The sequence below is a fragment of the Ictalurus punctatus genome, chromosome 2, assembly GCF_001660625.3.
Source record: "Ictalurus punctatus breed USDA103 chromosome 2, Coco_2.0, whole genome shotgun sequence".
NCBI lineage: Eukaryota > Metazoa > Chordata > Actinopteri > Siluriformes > Ictaluridae > Ictalurus > Ictalurus punctatus.
In genome coordinates this window covers 13,662,240-13,689,362 of record NC_030417.2, presented here as the reverse complement: position 1 = coordinate 13,689,362, position 27,123 = coordinate 13,662,240, and the positions used below count along the sequence as shown (strand labels likewise).

At 37.0% G+C, this 27,123-nt stretch overlaps 5 non-coding genes across 5 annotated transcripts; all 5 read right to left on the bottom strand.

Annotated features, from left to right (window-relative positions):
* Nucleotides 1–3,593: 3,593 nt before the first annotated feature.
* On the bottom strand, nt 3,594–3,667 carry trnai-aau (transfer RNA isoleucine (anticodon AAU)). The gene has a single exon. It is a non-coding gene; the product is annotated as a tRNA-Ile (tRNA).
* A 1,192-nt stretch (nt 3,668–4,859) lies between these two features.
* On the bottom strand, nt 4,860–4,933 carry trnai-aau (transfer RNA isoleucine (anticodon AAU)). The gene has a single exon. It is a non-coding gene; the product is annotated as a tRNA-Ile (tRNA).
* Nucleotides 4,934–11,073: 6,140 nt separating this feature from the next.
* On the bottom strand, nt 11,074–11,147 carry trnai-aau (transfer RNA isoleucine (anticodon AAU)). Its single transcript has one exon. It is a non-coding gene; the product is annotated as a tRNA-Ile (tRNA).
* An 11,139-nt stretch (nt 11,148–22,286) lies between these two features.
* Nucleotides 22,287–22,360, bottom strand: trnai-aau (transfer RNA isoleucine (anticodon AAU)). Its single transcript has one exon. It is a non-coding gene; the product is annotated as a tRNA-Ile (tRNA).
* A 1,164-nt stretch (nt 22,361–23,524) lies between these two features.
* trnai-aau (transfer RNA isoleucine (anticodon AAU)) lies at nt 23,525–23,598 on the bottom strand. The gene has a single exon. It is a non-coding gene; the product is annotated as a tRNA-Ile (tRNA).
* Between the last annotated feature and the right edge of the window lie 3,525 nt (nt 23,599–27,123).

Below are 27,123 nucleotides of genomic sequence, written 5' to 3'. Positions count from 1 at the left end.
CAGACGTTTGCAAAAAGTGGGTGTTTCCTGCAAAGTCACTTCTCACAAAATCAGGTGATAATGTTCACCCAGCAATGCAACTATCTCTTTATCTATAGAGACAAAAGAAAGATATTACAGAATGATCACTCTGAATGGCCGCCCATCCATGTAAATATCTCTATTTGTAAAGACAAAAGAATGAGGTTTAATCACCGTCTTAATGTGTAGTGACTGGGTTTATTTGTGAAGATACTGATGAATGAAAACATGGTGCAACCCAAAAGAAAACCTGTCAGCTTGAGCTTTATTTTATATAGCTTTGTACTTTCAACTTTATGTACAAAAGCAAATAGAAATAACTATATTTTTTTTTTTAAAAATTCCTGAATTTTGCGCCATCTGGCTTTCTCTATGGTTCCCTACTGCCGTCTAACTCCACCTGCCACCTGAAAGAAAAAAATAATAAATTTAAAGGAAGCAAGGAGCCACAAACCGTAGAGGCTAAGCGAAGAAGACCTTCATCGACGTCGAACTCTACCTGCCGCCATATACCGCCATATACCGCCAACCTACCGCCATATAGCTCAAACCTACCACCTGAAAGAAAAAATAAATGTAACAGTAACAATGAGCCACGAGCTCGTCCTCGTAAAATCCTTGGAAACCAACCAAGCCTGTAAAATGAAAGCGCTATTCATTGTATGGGGGCGAGGGAATCTCCTCAACCACCACCATCTGGATGATGGACTAAAACCCACAGTAGGAAAAAAAAGAGCAAGTAATCATATAAGAATGATAAGAAATCCAGAAAACTTTGAGATTATCACTTGTCACCTTACAGGAAAATAAAGCCATGAATATGAGAACCTGTATTAAACTAAATCGATCAACAAATTTTTAAAAATTATTATTTCATTCATTTCTTTAACTTTTTTGATTAAACACTGACCTTTACTTTCATTGAATAGACTTATTATTTATTGTAGGCTGAATGTTTAAATGTTAGCAATTACCGCAGACGTTAGCAAAAAGTGGGTGTTTCCTGCAAAGTCATTTCTCACAAAATCAGGTGATAATGTTCGCCCAGCAATGCAACTATCTCTTTATCTATAGAGACAAAAGAAAGATATTACAGAATGATCACTCTGAATGGCCGCCCATCCATGTAAATATCTCTATTTGTAAAGACAAAAGAATGAGGTTTAATCACCGTCTTAATGTGTAGTGACTGGGTTTATTTGTGAAGATACTGATGAATGAAAACATGGTGCAACCCAAAAGAAAACCTGTCAGCTTGAGCTTTATTTTATATAGCTTTGTTCTTTCAACTTTATGTACAAGAGCAAATAGAAATAACTATATTTTGTAAAAAAAATTTCCTGAATTTTGCGCCATCTGGCTTTGTCCATGGTTCCCTACTGCCGTCTAACTCCACCTGCCACCTGAAAGAAAAAAATAATAAATTTAAAGGAAGCAAGGAGCCACAAACCGTAGAGGCTAAGCGAAGAAGACCTTCATCGACGTCGAACTCTACCTGCCGCCATATACCGCCATATACCGCCAACCCACCGCCATATAGCTCAAACCTACCACCTGAAAGAAAAAATAAATGTAACAGTAACAATGAGCCACGAGCTCGTCCTCGTAAAATCCTTTGAAACCAACCAAGCCTGTAAAATCAAAGCGCTATTCATTGTATGGGGGCGAGGGAATCTCCTCAACCACCACCATCTGGATGATGGACTAAAACCCACAGTAGGAAAAAAAGAGCAAGTAATCATATAAGAATGATAAGAAATCCAGAAAACTTTGAGATTATCACTTGTCACCTTACAGGAAAATAAAGCCATGAATATGAGAACCTGTATTAAACTAAATTGATTAACCAATTTTTTAAAATTATTATTTCATTCATTTCTTTAACTTTTTTGATTAAACACTGACCTTTACTTTCATTGAATAGACTTATTATTTATTGTAGACTGGATGTTTAAATGTTAGCAATTAAAGCAGACGTTTGCAAAAAGTGGGCGTTTCCTGCAAATGTCATTTCTCACAAAATCAGGTGATAATGTTCGCCCAGCAATGCAACTATCTCTTTATCTATAGAGACAAAAGAAAGATATTACAGAATGATCACTCTGAATGGCCGCCCATCCATGTAAATATCTCTATTTGTAAAGACAAAAGAATGAGGTTTAATCACCGTCTTAATGTGTAGTGACTGGGCTTATTTGTGAAGATACTGATGAATGAAAACATGGTGCAACCCAAAAGAAAACCTGTCAGCTTGAGCTTTATTTTATATAGCTTTGTACTTTCAACTTTATGTACAAATGCAAATAGAAATAACTATATTTTTTTAAAAAAAAATCCTGAATTTTGCGCCATCTGGCTTTCTCTATGGTTCCCTACTGCCGTCTAACTCCACCTGCCACCTGAAAGAAAAAAATAATAAATTTAAAGGAAGCAAGGAGCCACAAACCGTAGAGGCTAAGCGAAGAAGACCTTCATCGACGTCGAACTCTACCTGCCGCCATATACCGCCATATACCGCCAACCCACCGCCATATAGCTCAAACCTACCACCTGAAAGAAAAAATAAATGTAACAGTAACAATGAGCCACGAGCTCGTCCTCGTGAAATCCTTTGAAACCAACCAAGCCTGTAAAATCAAAGCGCTATTCATTGTATGGGGGCGAGGGAATCTCCTCAACCACCACCATGTGGATGATGGACTAAAACCCACAGTAGGAAAAAAAGAGCAAGTAATCATATAAGAATGATAAGAAATCCAGAAAACTTTGAGATTATCACTTGTCACCTTACAGGAAAATAAAGCCATGAATATGAGAACCTGTATTAAACTAAATCGATCAACCAATTTTTAAAAATTATTATTTCATTCATTTCTTTAACATTTTTGATTAAACACTGACCTTTACTTTCATTGAATAGACTTATTATTTATTGTAGGCTGAATGTTTAAATGTTAGCAATTACCGCAGACGTTAGCAAAAAGTGGGCGTTTCCTGCAAAGTCATTTCTCACAAAATCAGGTGATAATGTTCGCCCAGCAATGCAACTATCTCTTTATCTATAGAGACAAAAGAAAGATATTACAGAATGATCACTCTGAATGGCCGCCCATCCATGTAAATATCTCTATTTGTAAAGACAAAAGAATGAGGTTTAATCACCGTCTTAATGTGTAGTGACTGGGTTTATTTGTGAAGATACTGATGAATGAAAACATGGTGCAACCCAAAAGAAAACCTGTCAGCTTGAGCTTTATTTTATATAGCTTTGTTCTTTCAACTTTATGTACAAAAGCAAATAGAAATAACTATATATATTTTTTAAAAATTCCTGAATTTTGCGCCATCTGGCTTTCTCTATGGTTCCCTACTGCCGTCTAACTCCACCTGCCACCTGAAAGAAAAAAATAATAAATTTAAAGGAAGCAAGGAGCCACAAACCGTAGAGGCTTAAAAAGGTGTGGCCTCGCACAAATCAGTGTTTTCTTGGCTATTGCTGGAGGTAGTCCAGCATGGTGTTGGCTTGTCAGTGAATCAGTCCTGAGAATTTGTCTGAAGATCAAAGCATCTCATGGCCCGTACGGGGATCGAACCCGTGACCTTGGCGTTATTAGCACCACGCTCTAACCATCTGAGCTAACCGGCCTAAGGGTCACCTTAAGACTTTTGCCTGGCTCCGTACCGTGAGCTAGGACGGGGCTAAGCGAAAAAGACCTTCATCGACGTCGAACTCCACCTCCCGCCATATACCGCCATATACCGCCAACCTACCGCCATATAGCTCAAACCTACCGCCAGCTAACTCCACCTGCAACCTGAAAGAAAAAATAAATGTAACAGTAACAATGAGCCACGAGCTCGTCCTCGTAAAATCCTTGGAAACCAACCAAGCCTGTAAAATCAAAGCGCTATTCATTGTATGGGGGCGAGGGAATCTCCTCAACCACCACCATCTGGATGATGGACTAAAACCCACAGTAGGAAAAAAAAGAGCAAGTAATCATATAAGAATGATAAGAAATCCAGAAAACTTTGAGATTATCACTTGTCACCTTACAGGAAAATAAAGCCATGAATATGAGAACCTGTATTAAACTAAATCGATCAACCAATTTTTAAAAATTATTATTTCATTCATTTCTTTAACTTTTTTGATTAAACACTGACCTTTACTTTCATTGAATAGACTTATTATTTATTGTAGGCTGAATGCTTAAATGTTAGCAATTACCGCAGACGTTAGCAAAAAGTGGGCGTTTCCTGCAAAGTCATTTCTCACAAAATCAGGTGATAATGTTCGCCCAGCAATGCAACTATCTCTTTATCTATAGAGACAAAAGAAAGATATTACAGAATGATCACTCTGAATGGCCGCCCATCCATGTAAATATCTCTATTTGTAAAGACAAAAGAATGAGGTTTAATCACCGTCTTAATGTGTAGTGACTGGGTTTATTTGTGAAGATACTGATGAATGAAAACATGGTTCAACCCAAAAGAAAACCTGTCAGCTTGAGCTTTATTTTATATAGCTTTGTTCTTTCAACTTTATGTACAAAAGCAAATAGAAATAACTATATATTTTTTTTTAAAATTCCTGAATTTTGCGCCATCTGGCTTTCTCTATGGTTCCCTACGGCCGTCTAACTCCACCTGCCACCTGAAAGAAAAAAATAATAAATTTAAAGGAAGCAAGGAGCCACAAAACGTAGAGGCTTAAAAAGGTGTGGCCTCACACAAATCAGTGTTTTCTTGGCTATTGCTGGAGGTAGTCCAGCATGGTGCTGGTTTGTCAGTGAATCAGTCTTGAGAATTTGTCTGAAGATCAAAGCATCTCATGGCCCGTACGGGGATCGAACCCGTGACCTTGGCGTTATTAGCACCACGCTCTAACCATCTGAGCTAACCGGCCTAAGGGTCACTTTAAGACTGGCTCCGTACCGTGAGCTAGGACGGGGCTAAGCGAAGAATACCTTCATCGACGTCGAACTCCACCTCCCGCCATATACCGCCATATACCGCCAACCTACCGCCATATAGCTCAAACCTACCACCTGAAAGAAAAAATAAATGTAACAGTAACAATGAGCCACGAGCTCGTCCTCGTAAAATCCTTTGAAACCAACCAAGCCTGTAAAATCAAAGCGCTATTCATTGTATGGGGGCGAGGGAATCTCCTCAACCACCACCATCTGGATGATGGACTAAAACCCACAGTAGGAAAAAAAGAGCAAGTAATCATATAAGAATGATAAGAAATCCAGAAAACTTTGAGATTATCACTTGTCACCTTACAGGAAAATAAAGCCATGAATATGAGAACCTGTATTAAACTAAATTGATCAACCAATTTTTAAAATTATTAATTCATTCATTTCTTTAACATTTTTGATTAAACACTGACCTTTACTTTCATTGAATAGACTTATTATTTATTGTAGACTGGATGTTTAAATGTTAGCAATTACAGCAGACGTTTGCAAAAAGTGGGCGTTTCCTGCAAATGTCATTTCTCACAAAATCAGGTGATAATGTTCGCCCAGCAATGCAACTATCTCTTTATCTATAGAGACAAAAGAAAGATATTACAGAATGATCACTCTGAATGGCCGCCCATCCATGTAAATATCTCTATTTGTAAAGACAAAAGAATGAGGTTTAATCACCGTCTTAATGTGTAGTGACTGGGTTTATTTGTGAAGATACTGATGAATGAAAACATGGTTCAACCCAAAAGAAAACCTGTCAGCTTGAGCTTTATTTTATATAGCTTTGTTCTTTCAACTTTATGTACAAAAGCAAATAGAAATAACTATATATTTTTTTAAAAAATTCCTGAATTTTGCGCCATCTGGCTTTCTCTATGGTTCCCTATTGCCGTCTAACTCCACCTGCCACCTGAAAGAAAAAAATAATAAATTTAAAGGAAGCAAGGAGCCACAAACCGTAGAGGCTAAGCGAAGAAGACCTTCATCGACGTCGAACTCTACCTGCCGCCATATACCGCCATATACCGCCAACCCACCGCCATATAGCTCAAACCTACCACCTGAAAGAAAAAATAAATGTAACAGTAACAATGAGCCACGAGCTCGTCCTCGTGAAATCCTTTGAAACCAACCAAGCCTGTAAAATCAAAGCGCTATTCATTGTATGGGGGCGAGGGAATCTCCTCAACCACCACCATCTGGATGATGGACTAAAACCCACAGTAGGAAAAAAAGAGCAAGTAATCATATAAGAATGATAAGAAATCCAGAAAACTTTGAGATTATCACTTGTCACCTTACAGGAAAATAAAGCCATGAATATGAGAACCTGTATTAAACTAAATTGATCAACCAATTTTTTAAAATTATTATTTCATTCATTTCTTTAACATTTTTTGATTAAACACTGACCTTTACTTTCATTGAATAGACTTATTATTTATTGTAGGCTGAATGTTTAAATGTTAGCAATTACAGCAGACGTTTGCAAAAAGTGGGCGTTTCCTGCAAATGTCATTTCTCACAAAATCAGGTGATAATGTTCGCCCAGCAATGCAACTATCTCTTTATCTATAGAGATAAAAGAAAGATATTACAGAATGATCACTCTGAATGGCCGCCCATCCATGTAAATATCTCTATTTGTAAAGACAAAAGAATGAGGTTTAATCACCGTCTTAATGTGTAGTGACAGGGTTTATTTGTGAAGATACTGATGAATGAAAACATGGTTCAACCCAAAAGAAAACCTGTCAGCTTGAGCTTTATTTTATATAGCTTTGTTCTTTCAACTTTATGTACAAGAGCAAATAGAAATAACTATATTTTGTAAAAAGAATTCCTGAATTTTGCGCCATCTGGCTTTGTCCATGGTTCCCTACTGCCGTCTAACTCCACCTGCCACCTGAAAGAAAAAAATAATAAATTTAAAGGAAGCAAGGAGCCACAAACCGTAGAGGCTAAGCGAAGAAGACCTTCATCGACGTCGAACTCTACCTGCCGCCATATACCGCCATATACCGCCAACCCACCGCCATATAGCTCAAACCTACCACCTGAAAGAAAAAATAAATGTAACAGTAACAATGAGCCACGAGCTCGTCCTCGTAAAATCCTTTGAAACCAACCAAGCCTGTAAAATCAAAGCGCTATTCATTGTATGGGGGCGAGGGAATCTCCTCAACCACCACCATCTGGATGATGGACTAAAACCCACAGTAGGAAAAAAAGAGCAAGTAATCATATAAGAATGATAAGAAATCCAGAAAACTTTGAGATTATCACTTGTCACCTTACAGGAAAATAAAGCCATGAATATGAGAACCTGTATTAAACTAAATTGATTAACCAATTTTTAAAAATTATTATTTAATTCATTTCTTTAACATTTTTGATTAAACACTGACCTTTACTTTCATTGAATAGACTTATTATTTATTGTAGACTGGATGTTTAAATGTTAGCAATTACAGCAGACGTTTGCAAAAAGTGGGCGTTTCCTGCAAATGTCATTTCTCACAAAATCAGGTGATAATGTTCGCCCAGCAATGCAACTATCTCTTTATCTATAGAGACAAAAGAAAGATATTACAGAATGATCACTCTGAATGGCCGCCCATCCATGTAAATATCTCTATTTGTAAAGACAAATGAATGAGGTTTAATCACCGTCTTAATGTGTAGTGACAGGGTTTATTTGTGAAGATACTGATGAATGAAAACATGGTTCAACCCAAAAGAAAACCTGTCAGCTTGAGCTTTATTTTATATAGCTTTGTTCTTTCAACTTTATGTACAAAAGCAAATAGAAATAACTATATATTTTTAAAAAAATTCCTGAATTTTGCGCCATCTGGCTTTCTCTATGGTTCCCTACTGCCGTCTAACTCCACCTGCCACCTGAAAGAAAAAAATAATAAATTTAAAGGAAGCAAGGAGCCACAAACCGTAGAGGCTAAGCGAAGAAGACCTTCATCGACGTCGAACTCTACCTGCCGCCATATACCGCCATATACCGCCAACCCACCGCCATATAGCTCAAACCTACCACCTGAAAGAAAAAATAAATGTAACAGTAACAATGAGCCACGAGCTCGTCCTCGTGAAATCCTTTGAAACCAACCAAGCCTGTAAAATCAAAGCGCTATTCATTGTATGGGGGCGAGGGAATCTCCTCAACCACCACCATCTGGATGATGGACTAAAACCCACAGTAGGAAAAAAAGAGCAAGTAATCATATAAGAATGATAAGAAATCCAGAAAACTTTGAGATTATCACGTTTCACCTTACAGGAAAATAAAGCCATGAATATGAGAACCTGTATTAAACTAAATCGATCAACCAATTTTTAAAAATTATTATTTCATTCATTTCTTTAACATTTTTGATTAAACACTGACCTTTACTTTCATTGAATAGACTTATTATTTATTGTAGGCTGAATGTTTAAATGTTAGCAATTACCGCAGACGTTAGCAAAAAGTGGGCGTTTCCTGCAAAGTCATTTCTCACAAAATCAGGTGATAATGTTCGCCCAGCAATGCAACTATCTCTTTATCTATAGAGACAAAAGAAAGATATTACAGAATGATCACTCTGAATGGCCGCCCATCCATGTAAATATCTCTATTTGTAAAGACAAAAGAATGAGGTTTAATCACCGTCTTAATGTGTAGTGACTGGGTTTATTTGTGAAGATACTGATGAATGAAAACATGGTGCAACCCAAAAGAAAACCTGTCAGCTTGAGCTTTATTTTATATAGCTTTGTACTTTCAACTTTATGTACAAAAGCAAATAGAAATAACTATATTTTTTTAAAAAAAAATCCTGAATTTTGCGCCATCTGGCTTTCTCTATGGTTCCCTACTGCCGTCTAACTCCACCTGCCACCTGAAAGAAAAAAATAATAAATTTAAAGGAAGCAAGGAGCCACAAACCGTAGAGGCTAAGCGAAGAAGACCTTCATCGACGTCGAACTCTACCTGCCGCCATATACTGCCATATACCGCCAACCTACCGCCATATAGCTCAAACCTACCACCTGAAAGAAAAAATAAATGTAACAGTAACAATGAGCCACGAGCTCGTCCTCGTGAAATCCTTTGAAACCAACCAAGCCTGTAAAATCAAAGCGCTATTCATTGTATGGGGGCGAGGGAATCTCCTCAACCACCACCATCTGGATGATGGACTAAAACCCACAGTAGGAAAAAAAGAGCAAGTAATCATATAAGAATGATAAGAAATCCAGAAAACTTTGAGATTATCACTTGTCACCTTACAGGAAAATAAAGCCATGAATATGAGAACCTGTATTAAACTAAATCGATCAACCAATTTTTAAAAATTATTATTTCATTCATTTCTTTAACATTTTTGATTAAACACTGACCTTTACTTTCATTGAATAGACTTATTATTTATTGTAGGCTGAATGTTTAAATGTTAGCAATTACCGCAGACGTTAGCAAAAAGTGGGCGTTTCCTGCAAAGTCATTTCTCACAAAATCAGGTGATAATGTTCGCCCAGCAATGCAACTATCTCTTTATCTATAGAGACAAAAGAAAGATATTACAGAATGATCACTCTGAATGGCCGCCCATCCATGTAAATATCTATATTTGTAAAGACAAAAGAATGAGGTTTAATCACCGTCTTAATGTGTAGTGACTGGGTTTATTTGTGAAGATACTGATGAATGAAAACATGGTGCAACCCAAAAGAAAACCTGTCAGCTTGAGCTTTATTTTATATAGCTTTGTACTTTCAACTTTATGTACAAAAGCAAATAGAAATAACTATATTTTTTAAAAAAAAAATCCTGAATTTTGCGCCATCTGGCTTTCTCTATGGTTCCCTACTGCCGTCTAACTCCACCTGCCACCTGAAAGAAAAAAATAATAAATTTAAAGGAAGCAAGGAGCCACAAACCGTAGAGGCTAAGCGAAGAAGACCTTAATCGACGTCGAACTCTACCTGCCGCCATATACTGCCATATACCGCCAACCTACCGCCATATAGCTCAAACCTACCACCTGAAAGAAAAAATAAATGTAACAGTAACAATGAGCCACGAGCTCGTCCTCGTAAAATCCTTTGAAACCAACCAAGCCTGTAAAATCAAAGCGCTATTCATTGTATGGGGGCGAGGGAATCTCCTCAACCACCACCATCTGGATGATGGACTAAAACCCACAGTAGGAAAAAAAGAGCAAGTAATCATATAAGAATGATAAGAAATCCAGAAAACTTTGAGATTATCACTTGTCACCTTACAGGAAAATAAAGCCATGAATATGAGAACCTGTATTAAACTAAATTGATCAACCAATTTTTAAAATTATTATTTCATTCATTTCTTTAACATTTTTGATTAAACACTGACCTTTACTTTCATTGAATAGACTTATTATTTATTGTAGACTGGATGTTTAAATGTTAGCAATTACAGCAGACGTTTGCAAAAAGTGGGCGTTTCCTGCAAATGTCATTTCTCACAAAATCAGGTGATAATGTTCGCCCAGCAATGCAACTATCTCTTTATCTATAGAGACAAAAGAAAGATATTACAGAATGATCACTCTGAATGGCCGCCCATCCGTGTAAATATCTCTATTTGTAAAGACAAAAGAATGAGGTTTAATCACCGTCTTAATGTGTAGTGACTGGGTTTATTTGTGAAGATACTGATGAATGAAAACATGGTTCAACCCAAAAGAAAACCTGTCAGCTTGAGCTTTATTTTATATAGCTTTGTTCTTTCAACTTTATGTACAAGAGCAAATAGAAATAACTATATATTTTTTTTAAAAATTCCTGAATTTTGCGCCATCTGGCTTTCTCTATGGTTCCCTACGGCCGTCTAACTCCACCTGCCACCTGAAAGAAAAAAATAATAAATTTAAAGGAAGCAAGGAGCCACAAAACGTAGAGGCTTAAAAAGGTGTGGCCTCGCACAAATCAGTGTTTTCTTGGCTATTGCTGGAGGTAGTCCAGCATGGTGCTGGTTTGTCAGTGAATCAGTCTTGAGAATTTGTCTGAAGATCAAAGCATCTCATGGCCCGTACGGGGATCGAACCCGTGACCTTGGCGTTATTAGCACCACGCTCTAACCATCTGAGCTAACCGGCCTAAGGGTCACTTTAAGACTGGCTCCGTACCGTGAGCTAGGACGGGGCTAAGCGAAGAATACCTTCATCGACGTCGAACTCCACCTCCCGCCATATACCGCCATATACCGCCAACCTACCGCCATATAGCTCAAACCTACCGCCGGCTAACTCCACCTGCCACCTGAAAGAAAAAATAAATGTAACAGTAACAATGAGCCACGCGCTCGTCCTCCTAAAATCCTTGGAAACCAACCAAGCCTGTAAAATCAAAGCGCTATTCATTGTATGGGGGCGAGGGAATCTCCTCAACCACCACCATCTGGATGATGGACTAAAACCCACAGTAGGAAAAAAAGAGCAAGTAATCATATAAGAATGATAAGAAATCCAGAAAACTTTGAGATTATCACTTGTCACCTTACAGGAAAATAAAGCCATGAATATGAGAACCTGTATTAAACTAAATTGATCAACCAATTTTTAAAAATTATTATTTCATTCATTTCTTTAACATTTTTGATTAAACACTGACCTTTACTTTCATTGAATAGACTTATTATTTATTGTAGGATGAATGTTTAAATGTTAGAAATTACCGCAGACGTTTGCAAAAAGTGGGTGTTTCCTGCAAAGTCACTTCTCACAAAATCAGGTGATAATGTTCACCCAGCAATGCAACTATCTCTTTATCTATAGAGACAAAAGAAAGATATTACAGAATGATCACTCTGAATGGCCGCCCATCCATGTAAATATCTCTATTTGTAAAGACAAAAGAATGAGGTTTAATCACCGTCTTAATGTGTAGTGACTGGGTTTATTTGTGAAGATACTGATGAATGAAAACATGGTTCAACCCAAAAGAAAACCTGTCAGCTTGAGCTTTATTTTATATAGCTTTGTTCTTTCAACTTTATGTACAAGAGCAAATAGAAATAACTATATTTTGTAAAAAAAAATTTCCTGAATTTTGCGCCATCTGGCTTTGTCCATGGTTCCCTACTGCCGTCTAACTCCACCTGCCACCTGAAAGAAAAAAATAATAAATTTAAAGGAAGCAAGGAGCCACAAACCGTAGAGGCTAAGCGAAGAAGACCTTCATCGACGTCGAACTCTACCTGCCGCCATTTACCGCCATATACCGCCAACCTACCGCCATATAGCTCAAACCTACCAACTGAAAGAAAAAATAAATGTAACAGTAACAATGAGCCACGAGCTCGTCCTCGTGAAATCCTTTGAAACCAACCAAGCCTGTAAAATCAAAGCGCTATTCATTGTATGGGGGCGAGGGAATCTCCTCAACCACCACCATCTGGATGATGGACTAAAACCCACAGTAGGAAAAAAAGAGCAAGTAATCATATAAGAATGATAAGAAATCCAGAAAACTTTGAGATTATCACTTGTCACCTTACAGGAAAATAAAGCCATGAATATGAGAACCTGTATTAAACTAAATTGATTAACCAATTTTTTAAAATTATTATTTCATTCATTTCTTTAACATTTTTGATTAAACACTGACCTTTACTTTCATTGAATAGACTTATTATTTATTGTAGACTGGATGTTTAAATGTTAGCAATTACAGCAGACGTTTGCAAAAAGTGGGCGTTTCCTGCAAATGTCATTTCTCACAAAATCAGGTGATAATGTTCGCCCAGCAATGCAACTATCTCTTTATCTATAGAGACAAAAGAAAGATATTACAGAATGATCACTCTGAATGGCCGCCCATCCGTGTAAATATCTCTATTTGTAAAGACAAAAGAATGAGGTTTAATCACCGTCTTAATGTGTAGTGACTGGGTTTATTTGTGAAGATACTGATGAATGAAAACATGGTGCAACCCAAAAGAAAACCTGTCAGCTTGAGCTTTATTTTATATAGCTTTGTTCTTTCAACTTTATGTACAAGAGCAAATAGAAATAACTATATATTTTTTTTAAAAATTCCTGAATTTTGCGCCATCTGGCTTTCTCTATGGTTCCCTACTGCCGTCTAACTCCACCTGCCACCTGAAAGAAAAAAATAATACATTTAAAGGAAGCAAGGAGCCACAAACCGTAGAGGCTAAGCGAAGAAGACCTTAATCGACGTCGAACTCTACCTGCCGCCATATACCGCCATATACCGCCAACCTACCGCCATATAGCTCAAACCTACCACCTGAAAGAAAAGATAAATGTAACAGTAACAATGAGCCACGAGCTCGTCCTCGTAAAATCCTTTGAAACCAACCAAGCCTGTAAAATCAAAGCGCTATTCATTGTATGGGGGCGAGGGAATCTCCTCAACCACCACCATCTGGATGATGGACTAAAACCCACAGTAGGAAAAAAAGAGCAAGTAATCATATAAGAATGATAAGAAATCCAGAAAACTTTGAGATTATCACTTGTCACCTTACAGGAAAATAAAGCCATGAATATGAGAACCTGTATTAAACTAAATTGATCAACCAATTTTTAAAATTATTAATTCATTCATTTCTTTAACATTTTTGATTAAACACTGACCTTTACTTTCATTGAATAGACTTATTATTTATTGTAGACTGGATGTTTAAATGTTAGCAATTACAGCAGACGTTTGCAAAAAGTGGGCGTTTCCTGCAAATGTCATTTCTCACAAAATCAGGTGATAATGTTCGCCCAGCAATGCAACTATCTCTTTATCTATAGAGACAAAAGAAAGATATTACAGAATGATCACTCTGAATGGCCGCCCATCCATGTAAATATCTCTATTTGTAAAGACAAAAGAATGAGGTTTAATCACCGTCTTAATGTGTAGTGACTGGGTTTATTTGTGAAGATACTGATGAATGAAAACATGGTTCAACCCAAAAGAAAACCTGTCAGCTTGAGCTTTATTTTATATAGCTTTGTTCTTTCAACTTTATGTACAAAAGCAAATAGAAATAACTATATATTTTTTAAAAAAATTCCTGAATTTTGCGCCATCTGGCTTTCTCTATGGTTCCCTATTGCCGTCTAACTCCACCTGCCACCTGAAAGAAAAAAATAATAAATTTAAAGGAAGCAAGGAGCCACAAACCGTAGAGGCTAAGCGAAGAAGACCTTCATCGACGTCGAACTCTACCTGCCGCCATATACCGCCATATACCGCCAACCCACCGCCATATAGCTCAAACCTACCACCTGAAAGAAAAAATAAATGTAACAGTAACAATGAGCCACGAGCTCGTCCTCGTGAAATCCTTTGAAACCAACCAAGCCTGTAAAATCAAAGCGCTATTCATTGTATGGGGGCGAGGGAATCTCCTCAACCACCACCATCTGGATGATGGACTAAAACCCACAGTAGGAAAAAAAGAGCAAGTAATCATATAAGAATGATAAGAAATCCAGAAAACTTTGAGATTATCACTTGTCACCTTACAGGAAAATAAAGCCATGAATATGAGAACCTGTATTAAACTAAATTGATCAACCAATTTTTTAAAATTATTATTTCATTCATTTCTTTAACATTTTTTGATTAAACACTGACCTTTACTTTCATTGAATAGACTTATTATTTATTGTAGGCTGAATGTTTAAATGTTAGCAATTACAGCAGACGTTTGCAAAAAGTGGGCGTTTCCTGCAAATGTCATTTCTCACAAAATCAGGTGATAATGTTCGCCCAGCAATGCAACTATCTCTTTATCTATAGAGATAAAAGAAAGATATTACAGAATGATCACTCTGAATGGCCGCCCATCCATGTAAATATCTCTATTTGTAAAGACAAAAGAATGAGGTTTAATCACCGTCTTAATGTGTAGTGACTGGGTTTATTTGTGAAGATACTGATGAATGAAAACATGGTTCAACCCAAAAGAAAACCTGTCAGCTTGAGCTTTATTTTATATAGCTTTGTTCTTTCAACTTTATGTACAAGAGCAAATAGAAATAACTATATTTTGTAAAAAAAATTCCTGAATTTTGCGCCATCTGGCTTTGTCCATGGTTCCCTACTGCCGTCTAACTCCACCTGCCACCTGAAAGAAAAAAATAATAAATTTAAAGGAAGCAAGGAGCCACAAACCGTAGAGGCTAAGCGAAGAAGACCTTCATCGACGTCGAACTCTACCTGCCGCCATATACCGCCATATACCGCCAACCTACCGCCATATAGCTCAAACCTACCACCTGAAAGAAAAAATAAATGTAACAGTAACAATGAGCCACGAGCTCGTCCTCGTAAAATCCTTTGAAACCAACCAAGCCTGTAAAATCAAAGCGCTATTCATTGTATGGGGGCGAGGGAATCTCCTCAACCACCACCATCTGGATGATGGACTAAAACCCACAGTAGGAAAAAAAGAGCAAGTAATCATATAAGAATGATAAGAAATCCAGAAAACTTTGAGATTATCACTTGTCACCTTACAGGAAAATAAAGCCATGAATATGAGAACCTGTATTAAACTAAATTGATCAACCAATTTTTAAAAATTATTATTTCATTCATTTCTTTAACATTTTTTGATTAAACACTGACCTTTACTTTCATTGAATAGACTTATTATTTATTGTAGACTGGATGTTTAAATGTTAGCAATTACAGCAGACGTTTGCAAAAAGTGGGCGTTTCCTGCAAATGTCATTTCTCACAAAATCAGGTGATAATGTTCGCCCAGCAATGCAACTATCTCTTTATCTATAGAGATAAAAGAAAGATATTACAGAATGATCACTCTGAATGGCCGCCCAACCATGTAAATATCTCTATTTGTAAAGACAAAAGAATGAGGTTTAATCACCGTCTTAATGTGTAGTGACTGGGTTTATTTGTGAAGATACTGATGAATGCAAACATGGTGCAACCCAAAAGAAAACCTGTCAGCTTGAGCTTTATTTTATATAGCTTTGTTCTTTCAACTTTATGTACAAGAGCAAATAGAAATAACTATATTTTGTAAAAAAAATTCCTGAATTTTGCGCCATCTGGCTTTGTCCATGGTTCCCTACTGCCGTCTAACTCAACCTGCCACCTGAAAAAAAAAAAAAAAAAATTTAAAGGAAGCAAGGAGCCACAAACCGTAGAGGCTAAGCGAAGCAGACCTTCATCGACGTCGAACTCTACCTGCCGCCATATACCGCCATATACCGCCAACCTACCGCCATATAGCTCAAACCTACCACCTGAAAGAAAAAATAAATGTAACAGTAACAATGAGCCACGAGCTCTTCCTCGTAAAATCCTTTGAAACCAACCAAGCCTGTAAAATCAAAGCGCTATTCATTGTATGGGGGCGAGGGAATCTCCTCAACCACCACCATCTGGATGATGGACTAAAACCCACAGTAGGAAAAAAAGAGCAAGTAATCATATAAGAATGATAAGAAATCCAGAAAACTTTGAGATTATCACTTGTCACCTTACAGGAAAATAAAGCCATGAATATGAGAACCTGTATTAAACTAAATTGATCAACCAATTTTTAAAATTATTAATTCATTCATTTCTTTAACATTTTTGATTAAACACTGACCTTTACTTTCATTGAATAGACTTATTATTTATTGTAGACTGGATGTTTAAATGTTAGCAATTACAGCAGACGTTTGCAAAAAGTGGGCGTTTCCTGCAAATGTCATTTCTCACAAAATCAGGTGATAATGTTCGCCCAGCAATGCAACTATCTCTTTATCTATAGAGACAAAAGAAAGATATTACAGAATGATCACTCTGAATGGCCGCCCATCCGTGTAAATATCTCTATTTGTAAAGACAAAAGAATGAGGTTTAATCACCGTCTTAATGTGTAGTGACTGGGTTTATTTGTGAAGATACTGATGAATGCAAACATGGTGCAACCCAAAAGAAAACCTGTCAGCTTGAGCTTTATTTTATATAGCTTTGTTCTTTCAACTTTATGTACAAGAGCAAATAGAAATAACTATATTTTGTAAAAAAAAAAATTCCTGAATTTTGCGCCATCTGGCTTTCTCTATGGTTCCCTACTGCCGTCTAACTCCACCTGCCACCTGAAAGAAAAAAATAATAAATTTAAAGGAAGCAAGGAGCCACAAACCGTAGAGGCTAAGCGAAGAAGACCTTCATCGACGTCGAACTCTACCTGCCGCCATATACCGCCATATACCGCCAACCCACCGCCATATAGCTCAAACCTACCACCTGAAAGAAAAAATAAATGTAACAGTAACAATGAGCCACGAGCTCGTCCTCGTGAAATCCTTTGAAACCAACCAAGCCTGTAAAATCAAAGCGCTATTCATTGTATGGGGGCGAGGGAATCTCCTCAACCACCACCATCAGGATGATGGACTAAAACCCACAGTAGGAAAAAAAGAGCAAGTAATCATATAAGAATGATAAGAAATCCAGAAAACTTTGAGATTATCACTTGTCACCTTACAGGAAAATAAAGCCATGAATATGAGAACCTGTATTAAACTAAATTGATCAACCAATTTTTTAAAATTATTATTTCATTCATTTCTTTAACATTTTTGATTAAACACTGACCTTTACTTTCATTGAATAGACTTATTATTTATTGTAGGCTGAATGTTTAAATGTTAGCAATTACCGCAGACGTTAGCAAAAAGTGGGTGTTTCCTGCAAAGTCATTTCTCACAAAATCAGGTGATAATGTTCGCCCAGCAATGCAACTATCTCTTTATCTATGGAGACAAAAGAAAGATATTACAGAATGATCTCTCTGAATGGCCGCCCATCCATGTAAATATCTCTATTTGTAAAGACAAAAGAATGAGGTTTAATCACCGTCTTAATGTGTAGTGACTGGGTTTATTTGTGAAGATACTGATGAATGAAAACATGGTTCAACCCAAAAGAAAACCTGTCAGCTTGAGCTTTATTTTATATAGCTTTGTTCTTTCAACTTTATGTACAAGAGCAAATAGAAATAACTATATTTTGTAAAAAGAATTCCTGAATTTTGCGCCATCTGGCTTTGTCCATGGTTCCCTACTGCCGTCTAACTCCACCTGCCACCTGAAAGAAAAAAATAATAAATTTAAAGGAAGCAAGGAGCCACAAACCGTAGAGGCTAAGCGAAGAAGACCTTCATCGACGTCGAACTCTACCTGCCGCCATATACCGCCATATACCGCCAACCCACCGCCATATAGCTCAAACCTACCACCTGAAAGAAAAAATAAATGTAACAGTAACAATGAGCCACGAGCTCGTCCTCGTAAAATCCTTTGAAACCAACCAAGCCTGTAAAATCAAAGCGCTATTCATTGTATGGGGGCGAGGGAATCTCCTCAACCACCACCATCTGGATGATGGACTAAAACCCACAGTAGGAAAAAAAGAGCAAGTAATCATATAAGAATGATAAGAAATCCAGAAAACTTTGAGATTATCACTTGTCACCTTACAGGAAAATAAAGCCATGAATATGAGAACCTGTATTAAACTAAATTGATTAACCAATTTTTTAAAATTATTATTTCATTCATTTCTTTAACATTTTTGATTAAACACTGACCTTTACTTTCATTGAATAGACTTATTATTTATTGTAGACTGGATGTTTAAATGTTAGCAATTACAGCAGACGTTTGCAAAAAGTGGGCGTTTCCTGCAAATGTCATTTCTCACAAAATCAGGTGATAATGTTCGCCCAGCAATGCAACTATCTCTTTATCTATAGAGACAAAAGAAAGATATTACAGAATGATCACTCTGAATGGCCGCCCATCCATGTAAATATCTCTATTTGTAAAGACAAATGAATGAGGTTTAATCACCGTCTTAATGTGTAGTGACAGGGTTTATTTGTGAAGATACTGATGAATGAAAACATGGTTCAACCCAAAAGAAAACCTGTCAGCTTGAGCTTTATTTTATATAGCTTTGTTCTTTCAACTTTATGTACAAAAGCAAATAGAAATAACTATATATTTTTAAAAAAATTCCTGAATTTTGCGCCATCTGGCTTTCTCTATGGTTCCCTACTGCCGTCTAACTCCACCTGCCACCTGAAAGAAAAAAATAATAAATTTAAAGGAAGCAAGGAGCCACAAACCGTAGAGGCTAAGCGAAGAAGACCTTCATCGACGTCGAACTCTACCTGCCGCCATATACCGCCATATACCGCCAACCCACCGCCATATAGCTCAAACCTACCACCTGAAAGAAAAAATAAATGTAACAGTAACAATGAGCCACGAGCTCGTCCTCGTGAAATCCTTTGAAACCAACCAAGCCTGTAAAATCAAAGCGCTATTCATTGTATGGGGGCGAGGGAATCTCCTCAACCACCACCATCTGGATGATGGACTAAAACCCACAGTAGGAAAAAAAGAGCAAGTAATCATATAAGAATGATAAGAAATCCAGAAAACTTTGAGATTATCACGTTTCACCTTACAGGAAAATAAAGCCATGAATATGAGAACCTGTATTAAACTAAATCGATCAACCAATTTTTAAAAATTATTATTTCATTCATTTCTTTAACATTTTTGATTAAACACTGACCTTTACTTTCATTGAATAGACTTATTATTTATTGTAGGCTGAATGTTTAAATGTTAGCAATTACCGCAGACGTTAGCAAAAAGTGGGCGTTTCCTGCAAAGTCATTTCTCACAAAATCAGGTGATAATGTTCGCCCAGCAATGCAACTATCTCTTTATCTATAGAGACAAAAGAAAGATATTACAGAATGATCACTCTGAATGGCCGCCCATCCATGTAAATATCTCTATTTGTAAAGACAAAAGAATGAGGTTTAATCACCGTCTTAATGTGTAGTGACTGGGTTTATTTGTGAAGATACTGATGAATGAAAACATGGTGCAACCCAAAAGAAAACCTGTCAGCTTGAGCTTTATTTTATATAGCTTTGTACTTTCAACTTTATGTACAAAAGCAAATAGAAATAACTATATTTTTTTAAAAAAAAATCCTGAATTTTGCGCCATCTGGCTTTCTCTATGGTTCCCTACTGCCGTCTAACTCCACCTGCCACCTGAAAGAAAAAAATAATAAATTTAAAGGAAGCAAGGAGCCACAAACCGTAGAGGCTAAGCGAAGAAGACCTTCATCGACGTCGAACTCTACCTGCCGCCATATACTGCCATATACCGCCAACCTACCGCCATATAGCTCAAACCTACCACCTGAAAGAAAAAATAAATGTAACAGTAACAATGAGCCACGAGCTCGTCCTCGTGAAATCCTTTGAAACCAACCAAGCCTGTAAAATCAAAGCGCTATTCATTGTATGGGGGCGAGGGAATCTCCTCAACCACCACCATCTGGATGATGGACTAAAACCCACAGTAGGAAAAAAAGAGCAAGTAATCATATAAGAATGATAAGAAATCCAGAAAACTTTGAGATTATCACTTGTCACCTTACAGGAAAATAAAGCCATGAATATGAGAACCTGTATTAAACTAAATCGATCAACCAATTTTTAAAAATTATTATTTCATTCATTTCTTTAACATTTTTGATTAAACACTGACCTTTACTTTCATTGAATAGACTTATTATTTATTGTAGGCTGAATGTTTAAATGTTAGCAATTACCGCAGACGTTAGCAAAAAGTGGGCGTTTCCTGCAAAGTCATTTCTCACAAAATCAGGTGATAATGTTCGCCCAGCAATGCAACTATCTCTTTATCTATAGAGACAAAAGAAAGATATTACAGAATGATCACTCTGAATGGCCGCCCATCCATGTAAATATCTATATTTGTAAAGACAAAAGAATGAGGTTTAATCACCGTCTTAATGTGTAGTGACTGGGTTTATTTGTGAAGATACTGATGAATGAAAACATGGTGCAACCCAAAAGAAAACCTGTCAGCTTGAGCTTTATTTTATATAGCTTTGTACTTTCAACTTTATGTACAAAAGCAAATAGAAATAACTATATTTTTTAAAAAAAAAATCCTGAATTTTGCGCCATCTGGCTTTCTCTATGGTTCCCTACTGCCGTCTAACTCCACCTGCCACCTGAAAGAAAAAAATAATAAATTTAAAGGAAGCAAGGAGCCACAAACCGTAGAGGCTAAGCGAAGAAGACCTTAATCGACGTCGAACTCTACCTGCCGCCATATACTGCCATATACCGCCAACCTACCGCCATATAGCTCAAACCTACCACCTGAAAGAAAAAATAAATGTAACAGTAACAATGAGCCACGAGCTCGTCCTCGTAAAATCCTTTGAAACCAACCAAGCCTGTAAAATCAAAGCGCTATTCATTGTATGGGGGCGAGGGAATCTCCTCAACCACCACCATCTGGATGATGGACTAAAACCCACAGTAGGAAAAAAAGAGCAAGTAATCATATAAGAATGATAAGAAATCCAGAAAACTTTGAGATTATCACTTGTCACCTTACAGGAAAATAAAGCCATGAATATGAGAACCTGTATTAAACTAAATTGATCAACCAATTTTTAAAATTATTATTTCATTCATTTCTTTAACATTTTTGATTAAACACTGACCTTTACTTTCATTGAATAGACTTATTATTTATTGTAGACTGGATGTTTAAATGTTAGCAATTACAGCAGACGTTTGCAAAAAGTGGGCGTTTCCTGCAAATGTCATTTCTCACAAAATCAGGTGATAATGTTCGCCCAGCAATGCAACTATCTCTTTATCTATAGAGACAAAAGAAAGATATTACAGAATGATCACTCTGAATGGCCGCCCATCCGTGTAAATATCTCTATTTGTAAAGACAAAAGAATGAGGTTTAATCACCGTCTTAATGTGTAGTGACTGGGTTTATTTGTGAAGATACTGATGAATGAAAACATGGTTCAACCCAAAAGAAAACCTGTCAGCTTGAGCTTTATTTTATATAGCTTTGTTCTTTCAACTTTATGTACAAGAGCAAATAGAAATAACTATATATTTTTTTTTAAAATTCCTGAATTTTGCGCCATCTGGCTTTCTCTATGGTTCCCTACGGCCGTCTAACTCCACCTGCCACCTGAAAGAAAAAAATAATAAATTTAAAGGAAGCAAGGAGCCACAAAACGTAGAGGCTTAAAAAGGTGTGGCCTCACACAAATCAGTGTTTTCTTGGCTATTGCTGGAGGTAGTCCAGCATGGTGCTGGTTTGTCAGTGAATCAGTCTTGAGAATTTGTCTGAAGATCAAAGCATCTCATGGCCCGTACGGGGATCGAACCCGTGACCTTGGCGTTATTAGCACCACGCTCTAACCATCTGAGCTAACCGGCCTAAGGGTCACTTTAAGACTGGCTCCGTACCGTGAGCTAGGACGGGGCTAAGCGAAGAATACCTTCATCGACGTCGAACTCCACCTCCCGCCATATACCGCCATATACCGCCAACCTACCGCCATATAGCTCAAACCTACCACCTGAAAGAAAAAATAAATGTAACAGTAACAATGAGCCACGAGCTCGTCCTCGTAAAATCCTTTGAAACCAACCAAGCCTGTAAAATCAAAGCGCTATTCATTGTATGGGGGCGAGGGAATCTCCTCAACCACCACCATCTGGATGATGGACTAAAACCCACAGTAGGAAAAAAAGAGCAAGTAATCATATAAGAATGATAAGAAATCCAGAAAACTTTGAGATTATCACTTGTCACCTTACAGGAAAATAAAGCCATGAATATGAGAACCTGTATTAAACTAAATTGATCAACCAATTTTTAAAATTATTATTTCATTCATTTCTTTAACATTTTTGATTAAACACTGACCTTTACTTTCATTGAATAGACTTATTATTTATTGTAGACTGGATGTTTAAATGTTAGCAATTACAGCAGACGTTTGCAAAAAGTGGGCGTTTCCTGCAAATGTCATTTCTCACAAAATCAGGTGATAATGTTCGCCCAGCAATGCAACTATCTCTTTATCTATAGAGACAAAAGAAAGATATTACAGAATGATCACTCTGAATGGCCGCCCATCCATGTAAATATCTCTATTTGTAAAGACAAAAGAATGAGGTTTAATCACCGTCTTAATGTGTAGTGACTGGGTTTATTTGTGAAGATACTGATGAATGAAAACATGGTTCAACCCAAAAGAAAACCTGTCAGCTTGAGCTTTATTTTATATAGCTTTGTTCTTTCAACTTTATGTACAAAAGCAAATAGAAATAACTATATATTTTTTTTAAAAATTCCTGAATTTTGCGCCATCTGGCTTTCTCTATGGTTCCCTACGGCCGTCTAACTCCACCTGCCACCTGAAAGAAAAAAATAATAAATTTAAAGGAAGCAAGGAGCCACAAAACGTAGAGGCTTAAAAAGGTGTGGCCTCGCACAAATCAGTGTTTTCTTGGCTATTGCTGGAGGTAGTCCAGCATGGTGTTGGTTTGTTAGTGAATCAGTCCTCAGAATTTGTCTGAAGATCAAAGCCTCTCATGACCCGTACGGGGATCGAACCCGTGACCTTGGCGTTATTAGCACCACGCTCTAACCATCTGAGCTAACCGGCCTAAGGGTCACCTTAAGACTGGCTCCGTACCGTGAGCTAGGACGGGGCCAAGCGAAGAATACCTTCATCGACGTCGAACTCCACCTCCCGCCATATACCGCCATATACCGCCAACCTACCGCCATATAGCTCAAACCTACCGCCGGCTAACTCCACCTGCCACCTGAAAGAAAAAATAAATGTAACAGTAACAATGAGCCACGCGCTCGTCCTCCTAAAATCCTTGGAAACCAACCAAGCCTGTAAAATCAAAGCGCTATTCATTGTATGGGGGCGAGGGAATCTCCTCAACCACCACCATCTGGATGATGGACTAAAACCCACAGTAGGAAAAAAAGAGCAAGTAATCATATAAGAATGATAAGAAATCCAGAAAACTTTGAGATTATCACTTGTCACCTTACAGGAAAATAAAGCCATGAATATGAGAACCTGTATTAAACTAAATTGATCAACCAATTTTTAAAAATTATTATTTCATTCATTTCTTTAACATTTTTTGATTAAACACTGACCTTTACTTTCATTGAATAGACTTATTATTTATTGTAGACTGGATGTTTAAATGTTAGCAATTACAGCAGACGTTTGCAAAAAAGTGGGCGTTTCCTGCAAATGTCATTTCTCACAAAATCAGGTGATAATGTTCGCCCAGCAATGCAACTATCTCTTTATCTATAGAGACAAAAGAAAGATATTACAGAATGATCACTCTGAATGGCCGCCCATCCATGTAAATATCTCTATTTGTAAAGACAAGAATGAGGTTTAATCACCGTCTTAATGTGTAGTGACTGGGTTTATTTGTGAAGATACTGATGAATGAAAACATAGTGCAACCCAAAAGAAAACCTGTCAGCTTGAGCTTTATTTTATATAGCTTTGTTCTTTCAACTTTATGTACAAAAGCAAATAGAAATAACTATATTTTGTAAAAAAAATTTCCTGAATTTTGCGCCATCTGGCTTTCTCTATGGTTCCCTACTGCCGTCTAACTCCACCTGCCACCTGAAAGAAAAAAATAATAAATTTAAAGGAAGCAAGGAGCCACAAACCGTAGAGGCTAAGCGAAGAAGACCTTAATCGACGTCGAACTCTACCTGCCGCCATATACTGCCATATACCACCAACCTACCGCCATATAGCTCAAACCTACCACCTGAAAGAAAAAATAAATGTAACAGTAACAATGAGCCACGAGCTCGTCCTCCTAAAATCCTTGGAAACCAACCAAGCCTGTAAAATCAAAGCGCTATTCATTGTATGGGGGCGAGGGAATCTCCTCAACCACCACCATCTGGATGATGGACTAAAACCCACAGTAGGAAAAAAAGAGCAAGTAATCATATAAGAATGATAAGAAATCCAGAAAACTTTGAGATTATCACTTGTCACCTTACAGGAAAATAAAGCCATGAATATGAGAACCTGTATTAAACTAAATTGATCAACCAATTTTTAAAAATTATTATTTCATTCATTTCTTTAACATTTTTTGATTAAACACTGACCTTTACTTTCATTGAATAGACTTATTATTTATTGTAGACTGGATGTTTAAATGTTAGCAATTACAGCAGACGTTTGCAAAAAAGTGGGCGTTTCCTGCAAATGTCATTTCTCACAAAATCAGGTGATAATGTTCGCCCAGCAATGCAACTATCTCTTTATCTATAGAGACAAAAGAAAGATATTACAGAATGATCACTCTGAATGGCCGCCCATCCATGTAAATATCTCTATTTGTAAAGACAAGAATGAGGTTTAATCACCGTCTTAATGTGTAGTGACTGGGTTTATTTGTGAAGATACTGATGAATGAAAACATAGTGCAACCCAAAAGAAAACCTGTCAGCTTGAGCTTTATTTTATATAGCTTTGTTCTTTCAACTTTATGTACAAAAGCAAATAGAAATAACTATATTTTGTAAAAAAAATTTCCTGAATTTTGCGCCATCTGGCTTTCTCTACGGTTCCCTACTGCCGTCTAACTCCACCTGCCACCTGAAAGAAAAAAATAATAAATTTAAAGGAAGCAAGGAGCCACAAACCGTAGAGGCTAAGCGAAGAAGACCTTAATCGACGTCGAACTCTACCTGCCGCCATATACCGCCATATACCGCCAACCTACCGCCATATAGCTCAAACCTACCACCTGAAAGAAAAGATAAATGTAACAGTAACAATGAGCCACGAGCTCGTCCTCGTGAAATCCTTTGAAACCAACCAAGCCTGTAAAATCAAAGCGCTATTCATTGTATGGGGGCGAGGGAATCTCCTCAACCACCACCATCTGGATGATGGACTAAAACCCACAGTAGGAAAAAAAGAGCAAGTAATCATATAAGAATGATAAGAAATCCAGAAAACTTTGAGATTATCACTTGTCACCTTACAGGAAAATAAAGCCATGAATATGAGAACCTGTATTAAACTAAATTGATCAACCAATTTTTTAAAATTATTATTTCATTCATTTCTTTAACATTTTTGATTAAACACTGACCTTTACTTTCATTGAATAGACTTACTATTTATTGTAGGCTGAATGTTTAAATGTTAGCAATTACCGCAGACGTTAGCAAAAAGTGGGTGTTTCCTGCAAAGTCATTTCTCACAAAATCAGGTGATAATGTTCGCCCAGCAATGCAACTATCTCTTTATCTATAGAGACAAAAGAAAGATATTACAGAATGATCACTCTGAATGGCCGCCCATCCATGTAAATATCTCTATTTGTAAAGACAAAAGAATGAGGTTTAATCACCGTCTTAATGTGTAGTGACTGGGTTTATTTGTGAAGATACTGATGAATGAAAACATGGTTCAACCCAAAAGAAAACCTGTCAGCTTGAGCTTTATTTTATATAGCTTTGTTCTTTCAACTTTATGTACAAGAGCAAATAGAAATAACTATATTTTGTAAAAAAAATTCCTGAATTTTGCGCCATCTGGCTTTCTCTATGGTTCCCTACTGCCGTCTAACTCCACCTGCCACCTGAAAGAAAAAAATAATAAATTTAAAGGAAGCAAGGAGCCACAAACCGTAGAGGCTAAGCGAAGAAGACCTTCATCGACGTCGAACTCTACCTGCCGCCATATACCGCCATATACCGCCAACCTACCGCCATATAGCTCAAACCTACCACCTGAAAGAAAAAATAAATGTAACAGTAACAATGAGCCACGAGCTCGTCCTCGTAAAATCCTTTGAAACCAACCAAGCCTGTAAAATCAAAGCGCTATTCATTGTATGGGGGCGAGGGAATCTCCTCAACCACCACCATCTGGATGATGGACTAAAACCCACAGTAGGAAAAAAAAGAGCAAGTAATCATATAAGAATGATAAGAAATCCAGAAAACTTTGAGATTATCACTTGTCACCTTACAGGAAAATAAAGCCATGAATATGAGAACCTGTATTAAACTAAATTGATCAACCAATTTTTTTAAATTATTATTTCATTCATTTCTTTAACATTTTTGATTAAACACTGACCTTTACTTTCATTGAATAGACTTAT